The sequence below is a fragment of the Narcine bancroftii genome, chromosome 3 (assembly GCF_036971445.1).
Source record: "Narcine bancroftii isolate sNarBan1 chromosome 3, sNarBan1.hap1, whole genome shotgun sequence".
Classification (NCBI taxonomy): Eukaryota; Metazoa; Chordata; class Chondrichthyes; order Torpediniformes; family Narcinidae; genus Narcine; species Narcine bancroftii.
The window spans coordinates 68107560-68124933 of NC_091471.1; positions in this window are offsets into that span (position 1 = coordinate 68107560).

Here is a 17374-nt window from a genome sequence, read left to right on the forward strand (position 1 = left end):
TTTGCAATGTAGATAACTGGTTGACCTTATGGTATAATGTAAGGTTTCAGCCTTTTCCGAAGATCAAAGATAATGCTAAAAGACTAAAGAGCAGAGCTATTTATTGGTTCATTAAGAAACGTCAGTTGCCGTAGACATCAGAATAAGATTGCATAAAACTGACATATGGAAAGTAACAGATGGGACATAGTGGCTAACAAGCAGTGAGACAGCTCAGTCTTGGCAGCACTTCCTCTCGGTCATCCTTTTTATCAAACCAAAATTTCATGGATTCACTCTCACTTTTCATCTTCCTCCTTTCAGATCTGCTTTTTGTTCAGTGCCTTTATTGTTCATTCCAGAGGTTTGGATGGTCCTAACTGACTTAGACAGACCCTTAGCTAACTGATCCAATTGTAAGGAGATAGACAAAGGGATCAATTTTCATAGTCAAAGGACCTGCACCAAAATAATTAATTTCTTGTTCACATCTCTGACTATCCTCTCATTTTAATTCATACACTTAAATACATGCAATCTTTAATTCCTCGCCATGTTGATCAAACTGTTCTTTGCGACTTTGTGAAAAAAAATTAGCCATTCGTGATTTAAATCTTTACACTTATTTTTACTCAGTAGAAATAATTTGAAATAATATTTACACATCAAAAATATGTCTATAGGGTGATGAGTGACATAGATAAGATGAACAGTTATACGGTTTTCCCCCAATGCAGGAGAGTCTAAAAATAGACTAAGACATAGATTTAAGGTAATAGGGGATATATTTAAAAGACATTTGAACGGAGCAAGGATGGATAACTTCTGTCCTGGCCATTCACCCCACCAGATCTCATCTTTAATAGATTATCTCTCACATTTCAGTACCCTCAGCAAGATTTCATTACCTTATCTTCCCCCTTTAGCATTCCAAAGGGGATCATTTATGACCTGGAGACACAAGAAACTGCAGATGGTGAAATCTGGAGCAGAAAAATATCCGGAATATAACAGGCCACTCTCTAATCAGATAGCATTAACATAGACTCCTCCAATTTATGTTCTCTCTCTCTTTTATCCTCCATCTCCCATCCCTTTCCCATTCCTCAACCCCATCACTTCTCAGCTTTTGTCACTTCTATCCTCTCACCTGTGTCAACCCATCATCTCTTACTTGCCAGCATGTGCTCCTCCCCTGCCACTTCCTCCCTCCTCTCCCCTCCTCCAACCCCCTGCCACCTCCTGTCTCCTTTCCCCTCCTCCAACCTCCTTTTCTTTCAGGTGCCAACCTGATGTTCGGTCATTCAATGATGAAGGGCTCAGGCCCAGAACGTTGATTACCATTTACTTCCTATGGATGCTGCATGATCTGCTGAGTTTCTACGGCACATTTGCAGATTGCCTCTGTTACCTAGTTTCTTTCTCCTCCCCTACCTGGCTCCATTTGCCCATCACCCACACACTCACCTAACAAGTTTCGCCACTCCTTTCCCTAGTGCTTCATCTGTCAAACAAGGTCCCTTATCCAGTCATCACCTTGCTTTTTATTTTATAATTTTCAGCCTTTTATCGTCTCCATCTTTTACCCCCAGCTTCTGTTACTATCTCCAATCTTCTTTCTGATCTGACTTCATCTACTCATCAATCCCTCTCACGTGGATCCACCCATTACTTACCAGTGCCTGGCTCACCCATTTCCCTCACCTTTATAAAGTACTTTCCCTTCTTGCTCTCAGTCCCAATGCAATCCATTGACTCGAGCCATCAACTATTCCCTTCCCTCCACAGATGCTGCCTGATCCATTGAATTCCTCCAATGGTTTGTTTTTTGCTCCCTTTGTGACTTATTGATTCACTCCTCCATCTTCACTTACCACTCTCCATTCCATGGCACTTTCACATGTGTCTGCAGGAGATGCAACACCTGCCGTTTTTCCTGCTAACTTCCTGCATTGCATGTGAAATAATGATTCACTTGTTCTTCCTCTGGCCCAGTGTTCTTTGGTGATTCCTATTTTTCTTCCCACTCTCATTTTGTATTATCTATTCCATTTAAATTTGTTTTCACACTTTTCCAGTATCAATGTGATATGCTGCAGTGCGAACAAACAAGCTCAAATTACTAAGGCTGAACGACAGGCTTTAATTAGTTTAAAACTGACACTCAAGGTTCAGTGTCCCTTCTGGCTCCATGTGCTTTACTGCCTACAAGGGCCAGTGCGAGCCTTTATATGGTGCTGATGATTAGCAGCTTCCCAGGTGCAGTAGATTTCCCCCTGCAGTAGGCAGGTAGGAATTCAGACAGGCACAGGCAGTCACAGACATTCCAGTGGTTGTATCACCACATTCAACTCTTTCTTAAAATGAGTCTGGGGGGTGGGGGGGGGGCAGAATGAAACAGTGTTCACCATGTCCTCATGCTGAATGATGTCTGCATGTAGTTGGGAGAGAAAAACATATTTACAGATTTACAAATTCAGGTAATCTGGTGGTCACTGTTGCCTCGGGGACTGTCGGAGGACAGGCTCTGGTCAATGGTCAGTGGAGACAGGGCCACCTGAAGGTTGGATGGGTCAGGGGTGGTTGGGGTGGCCAGTGGAGCGGGTGCTTGCTAGTGAGGTGGTGCAGGACTGGGGTGGGTCCACTGGCCGTGGGGTCCCGTGGTTGATGGTGGGCAGAGAGAGGATGTCAACCTTGGGAGGGTTCTGGAGATGCAAGGGGTGACCGGGATGGAGGTCAGGGCTCCTACCGGTACCAGGTCCTGAATCAAGATGGTGTCCTTGCGTCAATTGGGGAATGCCACAAGGGCATAACATCGGTTGGCACGGAGGAGGTGTCCCTGCTCGACCAGGGGGTCAGATTTGTGAGTTCTCACATGAGAGACTGGCCCCATGCTGGCAGTGAGACTCCCTTCGTCGATTTCCTGGGGAAGCAAAAGAGGAGTTCATGAAGGGTCTGGTTGGTAGCCATACATAAGAATGATCATATGGCATGGAGCACCTCAGGAAGGGCCACCTGCCAGTAGTTAGTGGACCATCCTTTCGACCTAAGGGCCAGGAGGACTGCCCACCAGATTACCCCGTTGGCCTGTTGGCCCTGGAGTTGTAGCCAGTCGTGCAACTAGATGCGATGCCTCACATCACCAGGTACTGGTGCAGCTCCTCACTCATGAAGCAAGACCCCCCGGTCACTGCGGATGAATGTCGGGTATCCAAACGTTAAAAATCTGCACCAGTTCCTTGATAATGGATGTACTGGAGGTATTGTGGTAAGGGATGGCGAATGGGAAATAACTTAGAGGAAATAGACATTCTTTTTTATGGAAGGTAGTGGCCCCTTAAAGTCGATGCTGAGTCGCTCAAAGGAATGAATGGCCATTACTACATGGGCCTGTGCTGGGCAGAAGAAACAGTTTTCACTCCGCATTGACCTGGCAGGACTCAGTCATGGTTCAGACTTCCTGGAAAGTGAAGGGGAAATTTCAGGATTTCACAAAATGGTACAGGCACGTGATGTCTGAGTGGCAAAGGGTGTCATGCAGTGCCTGAAGTTGGTCGGACTGTAAACTGGTGCAGGTCCAGAACAGGGCATTGAGGGGAGTTGTTGAGTTTCTCTGGTCTATGCTAGTTGAACGTGGCCATCTCAGCTCACCAGCGCAAGATCATGTCATTTTTGATCTTGCCTCTGTGGTTGGTGCTGAACATGAATGCCACCACACGCTGGTCTGTAAGGAGGGTGAACCTCCTCCCTGCTGGGTAGAGGTCCAATGGCAGACTGCTTCCACAATCTCTTGGGCCTCCCTTTCAATGCAGGAGGGCCTGAGCTCTGAGCCGTGGAGGGTTCAGGAGAAAAAGCCACTGGTCTGCCCCTTGGTTGAGGTTGACGGTGAGGGTAATGTCAGAAGCATCACACTCCACCTGGAATGAGGGGTTTTTGTCCACGGCATGCACCGTGGCATTGGTGATATCCTTTCTGGTGTGGACAAAGGTCGCTTGCACCTCAGCAAGGATTGGAAAAGTGGCGGTTTGTGCCAGTGGGCAGACCTTGTTTGAGAACAGGGGGACTGACTAGGAATAGTAAGAAAACAACTCTAGGCTCCTGTGCAAAGCTTTGAGCGTTTGGTGGAGGGGAAGTTCCATCAGGGGGCGCATGTGTTTAACGTTTGGACCAATGTCACCATGTTCCACGATGCACCCAAGGATGGTGATGCAGGTTGTGCTGAACACGCACCTCTCCCTATTGTAGGTGAGATTTAATGCCTCTGCCATCTGGAGGTACTTCTTCAGGTTAGCATCGTGGTTCTGCTGGTCGTGGCTGCAGATGGTGACATTATTCAGGTATGGGAAGGCCACCTTAGATTATGTCAGTCTACCATATCTCCCTCTCGAACACGGAGACACCATTTGTGACCCAAAAGACACCTGGCAGAACTGATAAATGCACCTGTCAGCCTTGAAGGTGGTATAGGGCTTATCCCGGGCATGGATGGGGAGCTAATGATAAGCCAACTTTAGATTAATGGTGGAGAAAACCCTGTACTGTTCTATCTCATTGACCATGTCAGCAATACTGGGTAGTGGGTAAGTGTCCAGCTGGGTGTACTGGTTGATGGTCTGACTGTAGTCAATGACCATTCTAGGTTTACTGGCCCCTTTGACCACCAGGACCTGGGTTCTCCAAGGGTTGGTGCTGGGCTCTTTTACCCCTTGCACCAGAAGCCATTGCACCTCGGCCTTGATGAAGGCCCTGTTGGCTGCACAGTAGCACCTACTCTTGGCCTCAATAGGCTTACAATCTGGCATGAGGTGATTGAAGAGAGAGAGAGGAGGTACCCTTAGGGTGGACAGTTCGCAGGTGGGGTGAGGTGGTCATTAGGTTTGGTGTTGTGGACAGTGAGTTGGGGGAGAGGGCCACCGAAAGCTAGGTGACACTATGGAGGTGGCACTGGAAATCTAGTTCCAGGATAACCAGGGCATAGAGCTTGGGCATGACCAGTAGCCTGAACTCTTTGTACTTTTCCCCTCCCATAGTCAAATTTACCTAACAGCACCCCAGCGCTGTGATCTTGGGATGCAAAAGCGATGGAAAAGTTCACTGGGTGTACTTTAATTGCCAGTGTACAGACCACGTGCAGGTGCACATAGCTGTCAGTACTACCGGTATCGAACTTGGATTTTGTTACCTTCCCATTGACAGTGATGTCCATCATTGAGCATCCGAGTCTGTGGGTGATGTTTTCCGACAGTGGATTAGCCGCTAGGACCAACTCGGGGTCTGAGTCACAGCTCCAAGCTGGTGGCGGTGATAAGCAGTTGGTAGGTGCAGTCCCGATTTGCCAGGATGGTGGAGGCATCATCTTCTGTGCCACATGGTGGGTCTGGTTCATCGCGTGTGCTGGCATGGGGTATGATGAGTGTGCTGTTTGGGACTGGCTCTGCACGCATGTGTTGACCGCATTGTTTGGTCAGTGGGTAGAAGTGACATGTTCACAGGCAGAAATCAGGTGGTCCAAGATGGCAGCATCCGAGGGGAGCACAGGGGCAGTGTGGTTCTACAGCCAAGCCGGAAGTGACGACATTGGTGCGGGTGGAAGTGGTGGGTGAATCAATGGCACTGCTCAATAAATGCACATGGAGGTGCCCAGAGGGTCAAGGGGGGGGGGGGGGGCTTCTGACTGGTCGCAGAGGGCTGCTGAGCTCTCGGCCGGTTTGGAGAGGCACACTTTAGCAAAGTGGCCTTTCTTAATGCATCGGGAGCAATGCAAATTCCTCACGGGCAGTTATTTCGGGAGTGTCCGTCGGACCCACATTGGGTCCCGCAGAACTTACAGCAGAATGATGCATCAGAGGTGGTGATTGCTTCTCCACAGAAGGGGCTCTTGATGTTGGTGATCGTCTGTGTCGGCTTGACTGGGAGAGGCAGCAACGAAGCATCAAAGGTTTCTGTGTGGTTGGCTGTGGCTTCCAGAGAACAGACCACATCAATGACCCTCGCAAGGGGAGCATTGTGTTTTTCCAGCTGTCTCTGTCAGGTCGCCCTCATTTGCAAGCTGTCACCCAGCAGTCACCTTGGTCTTGGCCATGCATGGGTGTGTTAGTTCATGCAGAACCCCAAGGTAAGCCTCTACTATCTCACCTGCTGTTGTAGCCTGATGCTAAGCAGGTACCTGGAGTAGAGTATGTTTGCTAGAGGCTAGTAGAGGTTTTCCAGGATGGCCATCGCCGGTTTGTACTCGGTGCAGTCACGGATCGCCTGGAACACGAGCTGGCCCAGTTTTGTGAGCAGGACCATGAGTCTCTTCTGGACTGAGGTGATGATCTCAGCCTGAGTGCGGATGATTGCCCCGACTGCATGCTTCCAGATCTCGAAGTGAGCCGGAGCTTCTGGGCTTTGTGTTTCGATGTCCAGCTTTTCTATGCTGAGAAACTTCTCCATGGTTCTTTAAAATTAAGCTAATTAAATTGTGATGTGCTGCAGTGTGAACAAGTAAGCTCAAACTATGAAGCCAGTACTGCAGGCTTTAATTAGCTTAAAACTGACACACAAGTTTCAGTATCCCTTCTGACTCCATGTGCTCCACACAAGCGTCATTGTGAGCCTTCATATGATGCTGGTGTCTGGCTGGGAGTAGGTGGAGCCAGTCTCCCAGGTTACCAGTGGGTATAGGCAGGCAGGAATGCAGACAGGTGCAGGCAGTCACAGACAGTCCAGTGGTTATATTACCAAAATCGTTAACCATGTTTCTCTTCACACAGATGCTGAACATTTCCAGAATCTTATTTGCTCTTGTTTCTGCTATTCCTTAAACTCTACCATTTACTCTCCTGCTGCTATCGTTCCTGAGTAGTACAAGAAAACCTCCCTGTGAGGATATTGGTTCCCTGCCAGTTCAGGCGTAACCCATCCATCTTGTGCAACTCCCACCTCCCATGGAAGAGAGACCAGTGATCCAATTATCTTAACCCAGCCCACTTTCACCTGTCCCTTACCCACACATTAAACTACGCCATTTTCCTATTTTTTGCCTCATTATCACATTGAGATTGTAACCTTAGAAGTCCTGTTAGCTCCCTAAACTAATTCTGCAGGACTACTATTTCCTTCCTACCTGTCCTATTGCTATCAATACAGATTATGGCCTCTGGCTGCTCTTCCACCCCTCAGAATATCCTGTGCACACTCAGAGACATCTTAGATCCTGGCAGCAGGGAGGCAATACACCATCCTAGAGCCTTCCTGGCAGCCATAGAAATATCCATCTGACCATGACCATGGAGTCTCTCACCTCTATCACTCTACCTGACTTCAACCTTCATCAGCCAGGAATGGAACCAATGATCTGACCACTCCGATAGGTCATGCTCCCTTTTGTGATATACTTGTACTGAGGGGATGGCCACAAGGGAACTCTCTACTGTCTTCTCTCTCCATATATTTCTTCAAATTATCATCCAACTGCTTACAGCCTGAACCTCAGCTATGACTGCTGTATAGCTGCAATCAAAGACCCATTCATCTAACTCCAATCAATTGACATGTTCTGATAGGAGCTGAGCAGGATGAATTTCCCCTTTGTATAGTCCTCAGGGATGTTGAAGTCTCCCTGATTTCCTATATCCTGTAGGAGGAGAAAACCTCTGCACTGACTATAAAGGTTAAAACCTTGTGTTTTTGATTCTTGGTTAATTTTTTTCCTGTCTCTTTAAGATAACTATTGTTTGCAGTGTTACGATAGTGACCATGATGTCATAATATCCACCCAAACTAATGACTTGCTCATTATTCAACCACATGTGAAGGAAGGGTGAATATGAAAAAAAATTCTTTGAATTTTTTGTCTGTTTTGAATCTCTGTAAAGTTTGTGAATCTCTTTAAAAATTGTTTATATCATTATACAGTAAGTGCTTTGTTATCCATTGTTATGAAAGTATTAATACAAATCTATGCAGAATGTTTATATATTTTATCAACAAATTAAAACAACATAAATTAAGAGTCACAGAGTTTGATTTGTTGGATTAAAGAGATCTAAATTTAGGATATCGCAGCTTTTGCCTTGGAAGATGATACTTTGAAATTAGGATATATTAGAATAAGGAAAGTGTCATCTATATTTTGATTCAAATAAAAATTTTATTGTGAACTTTGTTTGGAAGAAATGCTCTTAAAATTTGTCTAAAAGAATTAACAACTTAATTTAAACCCAAGAGACATCCAAGCAGTAATAATAGAATATTCCAGAAACGGTAAGAACTTGTCTGTGAATTGTGCTGTTTGAAACTAAGCCAAGGTCTGGCCAGACACCTGCAACCTTGAAAAGATAAATCAGAACTTTGGTAGCAGAATTTGCAGGAAGCCTGAATCACAAAGACAATTCAGCCACAGCCAGCAACTCTCTAAAAGGGACCATGCAAGATACAAAATTTGTTACAGTTCCCAGGAACCAGGAGAAGCCAGGGCAGAAGCCAGGCTGCAGTGTGAAGAACCCAAGATGGATAAGAAGAAGTCTCATTGAGCTATAAGACCTCAAGCAAACAGCTCATCTTAAAGAACTCTTTGATTGTGAGTTGAGCCAGCAAGGTGGACTGACAACGCTTGGCAGGAGGTTGGAGCCAGTAGACAAAGAAGAAGCAGCTTCAACTAGCAAGCAAGAAAAAGGCACTGCAGGCCTCATTCACTGGCTTAAAGGTTAGTGGTACTGGAACAGATTGTTGCAGAATCCCACTGATTCTGTGCCAAGCAAAATACAAAAGATAGACACAATTAGCGGAATTTTGGAAGTTCAGATGTGAATCCTGGTGATAGTATTTCCAAGGTTATGAGTGCAGGATGTTCTTCAAAGTCTTCAAAGGCATCTTGAGCAAGTCCAGCTTCATGTGCTTCAAGCAGACTTGGTTAACGTCTGTGCACAGCAACAGTGTTTGGAGAAAGGATATGCTTTTGAGGATAGGGAGGCCGAAATCAGGAATCAGCAACTGAGGCAAGAAGCTGAAATGAATAAACAGCAATTGGAGCAACTTAAAAGGTTACAAATGAAGAACAAAGTAGATTTTTACATAGAGAAAAGAAAAGACGAGAGCTTGAGGAACAACTGCTACGAATATGGCCAAAGTGAATGCATTAGTTCAGGCTGACATACCCAAAGGGCTAGCACCTGGCTTCCAGCAGAGCCATGAGTAACACAGCCACAAGAAACAAATACACTCAAGCAGGGAGCCACGGGTGGTGCTGCTAGTGCTCAAATGACAATGACCAATCCTACGGAAAAAACTAGCCGCATTCAATCTCTCCAGAGCACCCAATATATGGATCTTCCCAAAAGGAGGGTATTTCAAAAAAAAATTCAATGTTGTGAGTTGAGCAGAATGTTGTGAGTTGAGCAGAACCAGGTACAAGTCAAGGATCTCCACTAATGCCATCGCTTACAACTCAAGGTCCTCCATTCACCTCAAGACAACCAGTCACAAGCCATGGTTGGCAAGACAATATATCACTTATAGCAAAACAAAATGAAATGTTAGAGCAACAACAGGATTCATACCCAAGAAGGAAATTCCAGTTTTTAATGGAGATCCATTATAATATCTGATGTTCATGAACTCTTTTGAACATCACATTGAAAGTAATACTAAAAACACTAAAGGTTATATGGTTATTGTCTTTATTACTTAGAACAGTATACTAGAGGACAATTAGTCAAAAGTCGCCAATATTTAAATCCAGAAAAAGGGTTTAAAAAGGCAAAAGAATTATTGCAATGTCGTGGCCATGTAGCAGGCCGAGCGGGCGCACAGCGCGGTAAGGTGAACCGTCACTGGCGCAGTTTTGCAGGCGTGTGGAACCGTAATATAGACATCTGCATACTCACCTAATGGACCACACACGAGAGATACAAGTGCTGAAGAACGGCACATTGACCTGTTGAGTCTCCTGCCGGAAGGCGCGGGACACTCACAAGGTTCAATTTAAAACTGCCAGTCCTGTGGATCAGCAGCAAACTCGTAGAGACGTCCCACCTTGTCCCATAGAGCCCGGGACATGCAATATATAAAAGAAGCCTGTAAACCCTGAATAAATCAGTCTTGAGTTGACTAATCTGGCGTGGGTTTTTGTATTACTTCAGTAGCTCTACCATAGTAGCTGCTACAATTGGTGACCCCGACTGCAAGATTCAGCCGAAGCCTGAGTCTACAGTCATAATGGATGCAGCTACAGCAGCGGTGGCAGTTAACGCAGTTGGGCTTCACTTGCCTCCTTTCTGGACCCATCAACCTTGTGTTTGGCTTATTTAGGCTGAAACCCAGTTTCATCTTTGGGACATAACAGCAGAGGATACGAGGTTCTGGCATGTCGTAGGCACATTGGACGCCGCTACCACATCTCGAGTAAGCAAATTTATTGCCAAGCCCCCAGCAGAAAGCCAGTACACCAGGTTCTGTCAGTTTCTTCTGGATACACTGGACTTGTAGACAATTAACATCTCCCACAACTAAGATGTTTTCCTTAGCTTGGCTCATTGTTAAAAAACCTTCAGACATAAATTGCTCATCGTCAACATTGGGCACGTACACATTTAACAATGACCGTGGATCCGCAAACAGTTTACAATTAATCATTAAAATTCAATCAGCTGTTTCCACCAATGACTCAAGTTCAAAAGGTATTTTCTTGCGAATCAAGATCGCGACTCCTCGTGCTTTTGAATTAAAAGAAGATGAAATCACATGACCAACCCAATCTCTCTGCAGTTTTAAATGTTTTTTATCAGTTAAATGTGTTTCCTGCAAAAAAGCTATATCGACTTTTATCTTTTTAATGTAAGCCAAAACACGTTTACACTTAATCGTATTATTTAAACCCTGAACATTAAAGGTCGCAAAATTCAAATTAGACATTATTTTAACAACAAAAAAAAACTTTTTACAAATTAAAAAAAACAATGAAGTAAAGCTCCCTTTGCACAATAAAAAAAAACCCCTAGATTAATAAACTACTGTGGCGGTGTGAGCAGTGGAAGAAACACAGCCACCATGTTGAGGGTCGTTAACGGCTATTTTTATTCAGATTCAGCACGCCTCTTTAAGGGCAGCATGAGCTCAGTCATCTGGTGGATTGTGACATCATAATCACTGCCCAGGGTCCGCACTGGAAGGGATGCTGGAGTCAGAGAGAAACCTCTGATTACCCCATTTCCCCATGGCTGCCCCGCCATGTGGCGATACAAGCGGGGCCAGTTCACCATGAGGATGTGCACCGCCACACAACAAAAAACCCTTTCACGAAGAAAAGAATTAAACAAATACAAACAAAGAAAAATATACCCCAAAACTACAAAAGAGTAGTAATTCCCCAATTAACTGGGTGTGGAAAGAAAAATAAAACCCACAGGTGGCAGATGACTTAAAAAAGCTTCAGTGTCATCCACCACCCCCTCCAGTCAGACTTACAAACTCATAAGTCTGAATCATATCATATTCCCAGTGATTTCAGTCCCAGAACTTGTTCCTGATCATCAATATCAATCAAGCTTTTTGACATTTCTCCCTTTCCATTCCCATTTCCATTCTTCTTATCGGACATCTACCTCTTAGGAGATGAATACAGTCAGGCCTGACTCTGCAAGCTCTGACGATTCTACCACCTGCTCGACGTCGCGAATGCACGCTTCAAAATCAGCTGAAAAAAATCTGAATCCCGGCGCCATCTTGTGACTGTGAAGAGGGTGCCAGGGTAATACTTAAACAAGCTGGAGTACATTGAGGCATGGATCCCAGACTAGTCGACTCCGAGGATTCAACTTGGTAAGTAGGCCTTAATTCTTCTGTACTCTTGAATGGAAGTTTCCTCTGCAATTGAGCTTTCAGCTTCTTTGTATTAGCTGCCATGCTAATATCCATCTTGTAACATCTTGTAATATCCAGACACTTCTAAAATAAATTTTCAAACTTTTCCAATATCTTCAATTCAGTCATTTATTAGTCCAACTGGGGAGAGGTGAAATTACACTTCTTCTTATGTCATCACACCACGCACCCCCCAGTCGCCATACCTCGAATGGAAATGACTGCCGATACTATGGCGAGCAAAATGGACACTATGTTAAGAATAAAATTACAGATGGTGTTAGCAAATTCTGTGTTTTGGACTGATAATACATCAGTGCTTAAATACATTAAGAACAAAACCACAAGATTTTGTACCTTTGTGACTAACAGAGTTAATGAAATCACAAAGGTTTCATATGCTAATCAATGGACATATGTTAAAACAGTAGATATTCCAACTGATATGGCTTCATGAGGGTCAAAAATTCAATCTTTTCTGAATATAGAAAACACATGGATGTCCGGTCTTTAGTTTCTTTCGCAATCTGAAGAAGATTGGCCTCAAAATCTGGAAGAACTTTCAGTGGAGGATCCAGAAATCCAAATCACTACTGTAAATGCTATTCAAATATCTAACGAAAATGATCCGATCACTCAATTAATTTACTATCACACTTTATGGATTTTTTGAAAGAGACAATAGCATGGATTCTTAGGTTAAAATCTATCCTTTTAAATTTTATCACGAAAGATAATCTGAAGACTTGAGAAAGTTGTTACCTAACAGTTGGTGAATGGTAAATGGGAGCAAATTCATTTTTGTCACAAAAAGGTGTTTGATAACAAGATATCAAAATTGAAGAAGAATTTGAATGTTACAAAAGCAAGTCATGTTTACAAGCTGATTCCTATTTTAAAAAATGATATATTGAGAGTAGGAGGAAGATTGGAAAAAGCGATAATGCCAGAAGAAGATATTTATGCAAGTGCCAGATGGAAACAATGCAATTTATTGCAGATTTATTTTGGAAAATATGTATTAAAGAATATCTTTTATTATTACAAAAATGACAAAAATTGTCTAAAGCTAAACATAATTTTGTATGTGGAGACAGTGTAATTATCATAGATGATTCATCACCAATAAATTCTTGGTGGCTAGGAAAATCGTGGTGTTACAGGCCTAGAGGACCCAAAACACAGCAGCAATAGAAATTCTGCAAGATAAATTGTTACTTAAACAAAAGTTACTTTAATTTTCTTTGACCATAAAAACAGGATCAAACCTTAATTTATCACTATTAACTTAATTTAACCTCACTTAAGGTGTAAATGTTCAGCTAAGTTCTTTGATTCACAGTCCAATCTCACTTCTTAATTCTCCATGTTCACCAGTATCAGGTTAATTCTTATACTGTGAATAGAATTTAACATTTATGAATTTTCACCAAGCTCTGGAGCTTCTAGGTAAATGGTTATGGCTCAAGAAGGTTCTTGTTCATTTCAGAGCGAGATACATTGCTTGCTGGGCACACACACACACACAAACTGATTTACTTCCATCGGTCACTTCAGTGTCTTACCGAAGAAGCTTGCTCCTTCAGGGTTTTGCAAGTGATAACCTCTTCTTCCAGCTCACAACATAGTTCCTCTTGTTTCTCTTATTTCAGGTGAAACTAGCCAGCCATTTCCTCTTGTAAGGACCACAATGGTTTTCACCAGGCTGAATTCAAAACTCTCAACCTGTCTTAAAAATAGGGTTTTAACAAGGCCAGCTTGCCATGACTGCAGAACTCAAACTGAATTCTCTCTCACACACACAGTTTCACCCTCGCCCGCGCGCCCTCGCACGCTCGCTCTCACTCACGCTCGCTCTCACTCACTCACGCTCTCACTCACTCACGCTCTCACTCACTCACGCTCTCACTCACTCACGCTCTCACTCACTCACGCTCTCACTCACTCACGCTCTCACTCACTCACGCTCTCACTCACTCACGCTCTCACTCACTCACGCTCTCACTCACTCACGCTCTCACTCACTCACGCTCTCACTCACTCACGCTCTCACTCACTCACGCTCTCACTCACTCACGCTCTCACTCACTCACGCTCTCACTCACTCACGCTCTCACTCACTCACGCTCTCACTCACTCACGCTCTCACTCACTCACGCTCTCACTCACTCACGCTCTCACTCACTCACGCTCTCACTCACTCACGCTCTCACTCACTCACGCTCTCACTCACTCACGCTCTCACTCACTCACGCTCTCACTCACTCACGCTCTCACTCACTCACGCTCTCACTCACTCACGCTCTCACTCACTCACGCTCTCACTCACTCACGCTCTCACTCACTCACGCTCTCACTCACTCACGCTCTCACTCACTCACGCTCTCACTCACTCACGCTCTCACTCACTCACGCTCTCACTCACTCACGCTCTCACTCACTCACGCTCTCACTCACTCACGCTCTCTGTCTTTTCCTCTCTCACTGCTTGTAAAAACCAAAACTTCCTGCAGGACTCCAAACCCAATCTTTGAAAGATTTTAGCAGCACTTGAGCCTGAACTCTTCAATTTGCATCTGCTTTTGAAAATTCCTTTCAAAGCCATCCCATTGTCTTTTGAAAAGCCACTGGTGCCTGCTTGACTGGCTTCAGTCCAGCTCTTCCATTTTAAATGAGATGTGAAGTGTTACTCTGTGGTAACCTACACTAAACCCCCAAAACCTATTTCTTTTAAAGACATATTAATATATAATATAACCCCGGAACAGTGTATATAGTTCCAGACAAAAACATTTTTGTTTGTCAAGTTTGGATTAAAACTAAGGCTGGTTACTTAAATAAATCTATAATTAATACCTGTGTTTTACAAGAAGCTGAAAGTTTTGATTACTAATCTTATGCTTACTATATTTACTTTGTGATTCTGTAATAGTAATTATTATATATATTAGCAATTAATGTCTATTATAATAATATGGGCTGGAATGTAAAGGTTAAAATCTTGTGTTTTTTGATCCTTAGTTAATTTTGTGCCTGTGTCTCTAAGGGAACTATCGTTTGTAGCGTTATCAATAATGACTATGTCATAATATCCATCCAGACTAACAGCTCGTGCATCATTCAATAATTTTTCTTTGTTTTATTTGTCTCTTTAAATACCATTTTGTGTCTCTGTAAAGTTTGTGTATCTCTTTAAAAGATTTTTATATCTTTTATATGTTAATATGAAGCTATAAAAAATGTTAATCCATTTTATCAACAAATTAAAACTATATAAAGTAACAGCTAAAGAGTTTGATTTGTTGGATTAAAGATATAGAAATTCAGATTATCGTAGCTCATGCCTTGGAAGATGATTCTTTGAAATTAGGATATTTTAGAATAAGGAAAATGTCATCTATACTGACTACCATACCAACAGCACTGAGCTAATATGCACCAAGTCACACCAGCTGAGAGACCTTACTGTTCTTACCTGAACTGCTGCTCATCCATCTTTGCTGAAGCCTCTTCTGCCAAAGCTTCTCAATCACTGCATGGAACCTCAATCATGGTAATTCCCAAGACAGCTGCCCCTACTCTCTTCTATTGGCTGCTGCCAACACAAGTGAGCTCCTTATTCCCACAAGACTCATTCAGCTGCTCATTGAACTCACTCTTAAAATGTTCCTACCTCTATACTTTATCCTTAATCACAAGTTTTGTTCAGCTGCTCACAGGACTCACTATGATGGTTGTTCTCCATTGCACTGGCTTTACATCACTCCATTTTATTAACAGGATAAATATTTTCTTTTTTTACATCCCATATGTAGTAATTTGAAAATAAAAGTTGTTATATCTGTTATTAATCTTTCCATATTTTTCTGAGCAACACAGATGTTTAGAAACTATTTCCATTTACTTCACTCTTCCAAGGAGTTCTTATCTCAGTTACGATCCAGCTCTCATACCAAATGTGACTCAGCAAACAAGTATATCTTTTCCTGAGCCATTACTCTTGATTATCCACTACACTTCAGAGTTTGACATAGATTTTTTTTAAAATATTCATTTTCAACATACTTAAAGGAATCAAAGGTTATGAAGAGAAGGCTGGGCAGTGGGGTTGAGAGCAGAAAATAGATCAGCTCATGATTAACTGATGGGGGAAGATGTAATTGGCTGAATAGCCTATTGCTTCTCCTATATATTATTAAAACATTAAAAAAACATTAAACATCACAGCACTATACAGGTCCTTCAGCCCTCCATGTTGTGCTAAAACATATAAAAGTGCAAAACCCTCCCTACCCAATAACACTCTACTTTTCTTTCATCCATGTGCCTATCTAATAGTCTTTTAAAGACCCCTAATGTTTCAGCCTCTACCATTACTCTTGGCAAGCCATTCCAGACCTCAATAACTCTCTGTGTGCAAAATCTACACCCAATGTCTCTCCTATACGTCCCTCCTTCAAGGAACTGAGAACTGATACCTGTGGCACTCCACTAGTCACTGCCCTCCATGCAGAATACACAAGTCCTCCATTGTTTTTTTATTCCCCCGCTAGGAGACAGGGATTAGCTGTCCAACCTATCTATGCCTTTCATCATTTTGTAGACCTTGATCAAGTCCCCTCTCATCCTTCTACGCTGCAAAGAAAAAAGTCCTAGTTTTGCCAACCTTGCCTCATAAGACATGCCCTCCAATTGAGGCAACATCCTGGTAAATCTCCTCTGCACCCTTTCCATAGCCTCCACATTCTTCCTATAATGAAGTGACCAGAATTGGACACAATATTCCAAATGTGGTCTCATCAGAGACTTTTAAAACTGCAACATGACTTCTCTACTCTTATACACAATCCCCCTATTAATAAAACCCAGAAACCCATGGGCTTTATTAACCCTCCTATCAATCTGAGCAACTACCTTGAGGGATGTATGGACATGAAGCCTAAGATCCCACTGTTCATCCACACTCTTAATTAACTGACGGTTAACCCTGTACTTAGCTTTTCAATTTGTTCTGCCAAAATCCATCACCTCACACATGTCCGATTGAACACCATTTGCCATTTTTTCTGCCTAACACAGCATCCTGTCTATGTCCTCTTGCAACCTTTGACAAACTTCAGCTCCGTTTAAAATTACTCCAATCTCCGCAAACTTACTCACCCAACTTTCTTCATCATCATCCAGATCATTTATAAAAATCAGAAAGAGCAAGGGTCCGAGAACTGATCCCTGTGGTACTCCACTAGTCACTGCCCTCCATGCAGTACCTCCCTTCCACCACTACTCTGTCTTCTTCCTCGACCTTCTGGATGAATCTCTCGTGGGGTACCTTATCAAACACCTTACTGAAATCCATATAGACCACATCTATCACCCCACCTTCATCAATTTCTTTCTCACTTTCTCAAAGAATTCAATTAGGCTCATAAGACATGGCCTTCCCTTTACAAAGCCATGCCGACTAAGTAAATTATACCTCTCCAAATGTTGTTAGATCCTATCCTTAAGAATCCTTCCCAATAGTTTACACACCATTGACGTGAGACTCACC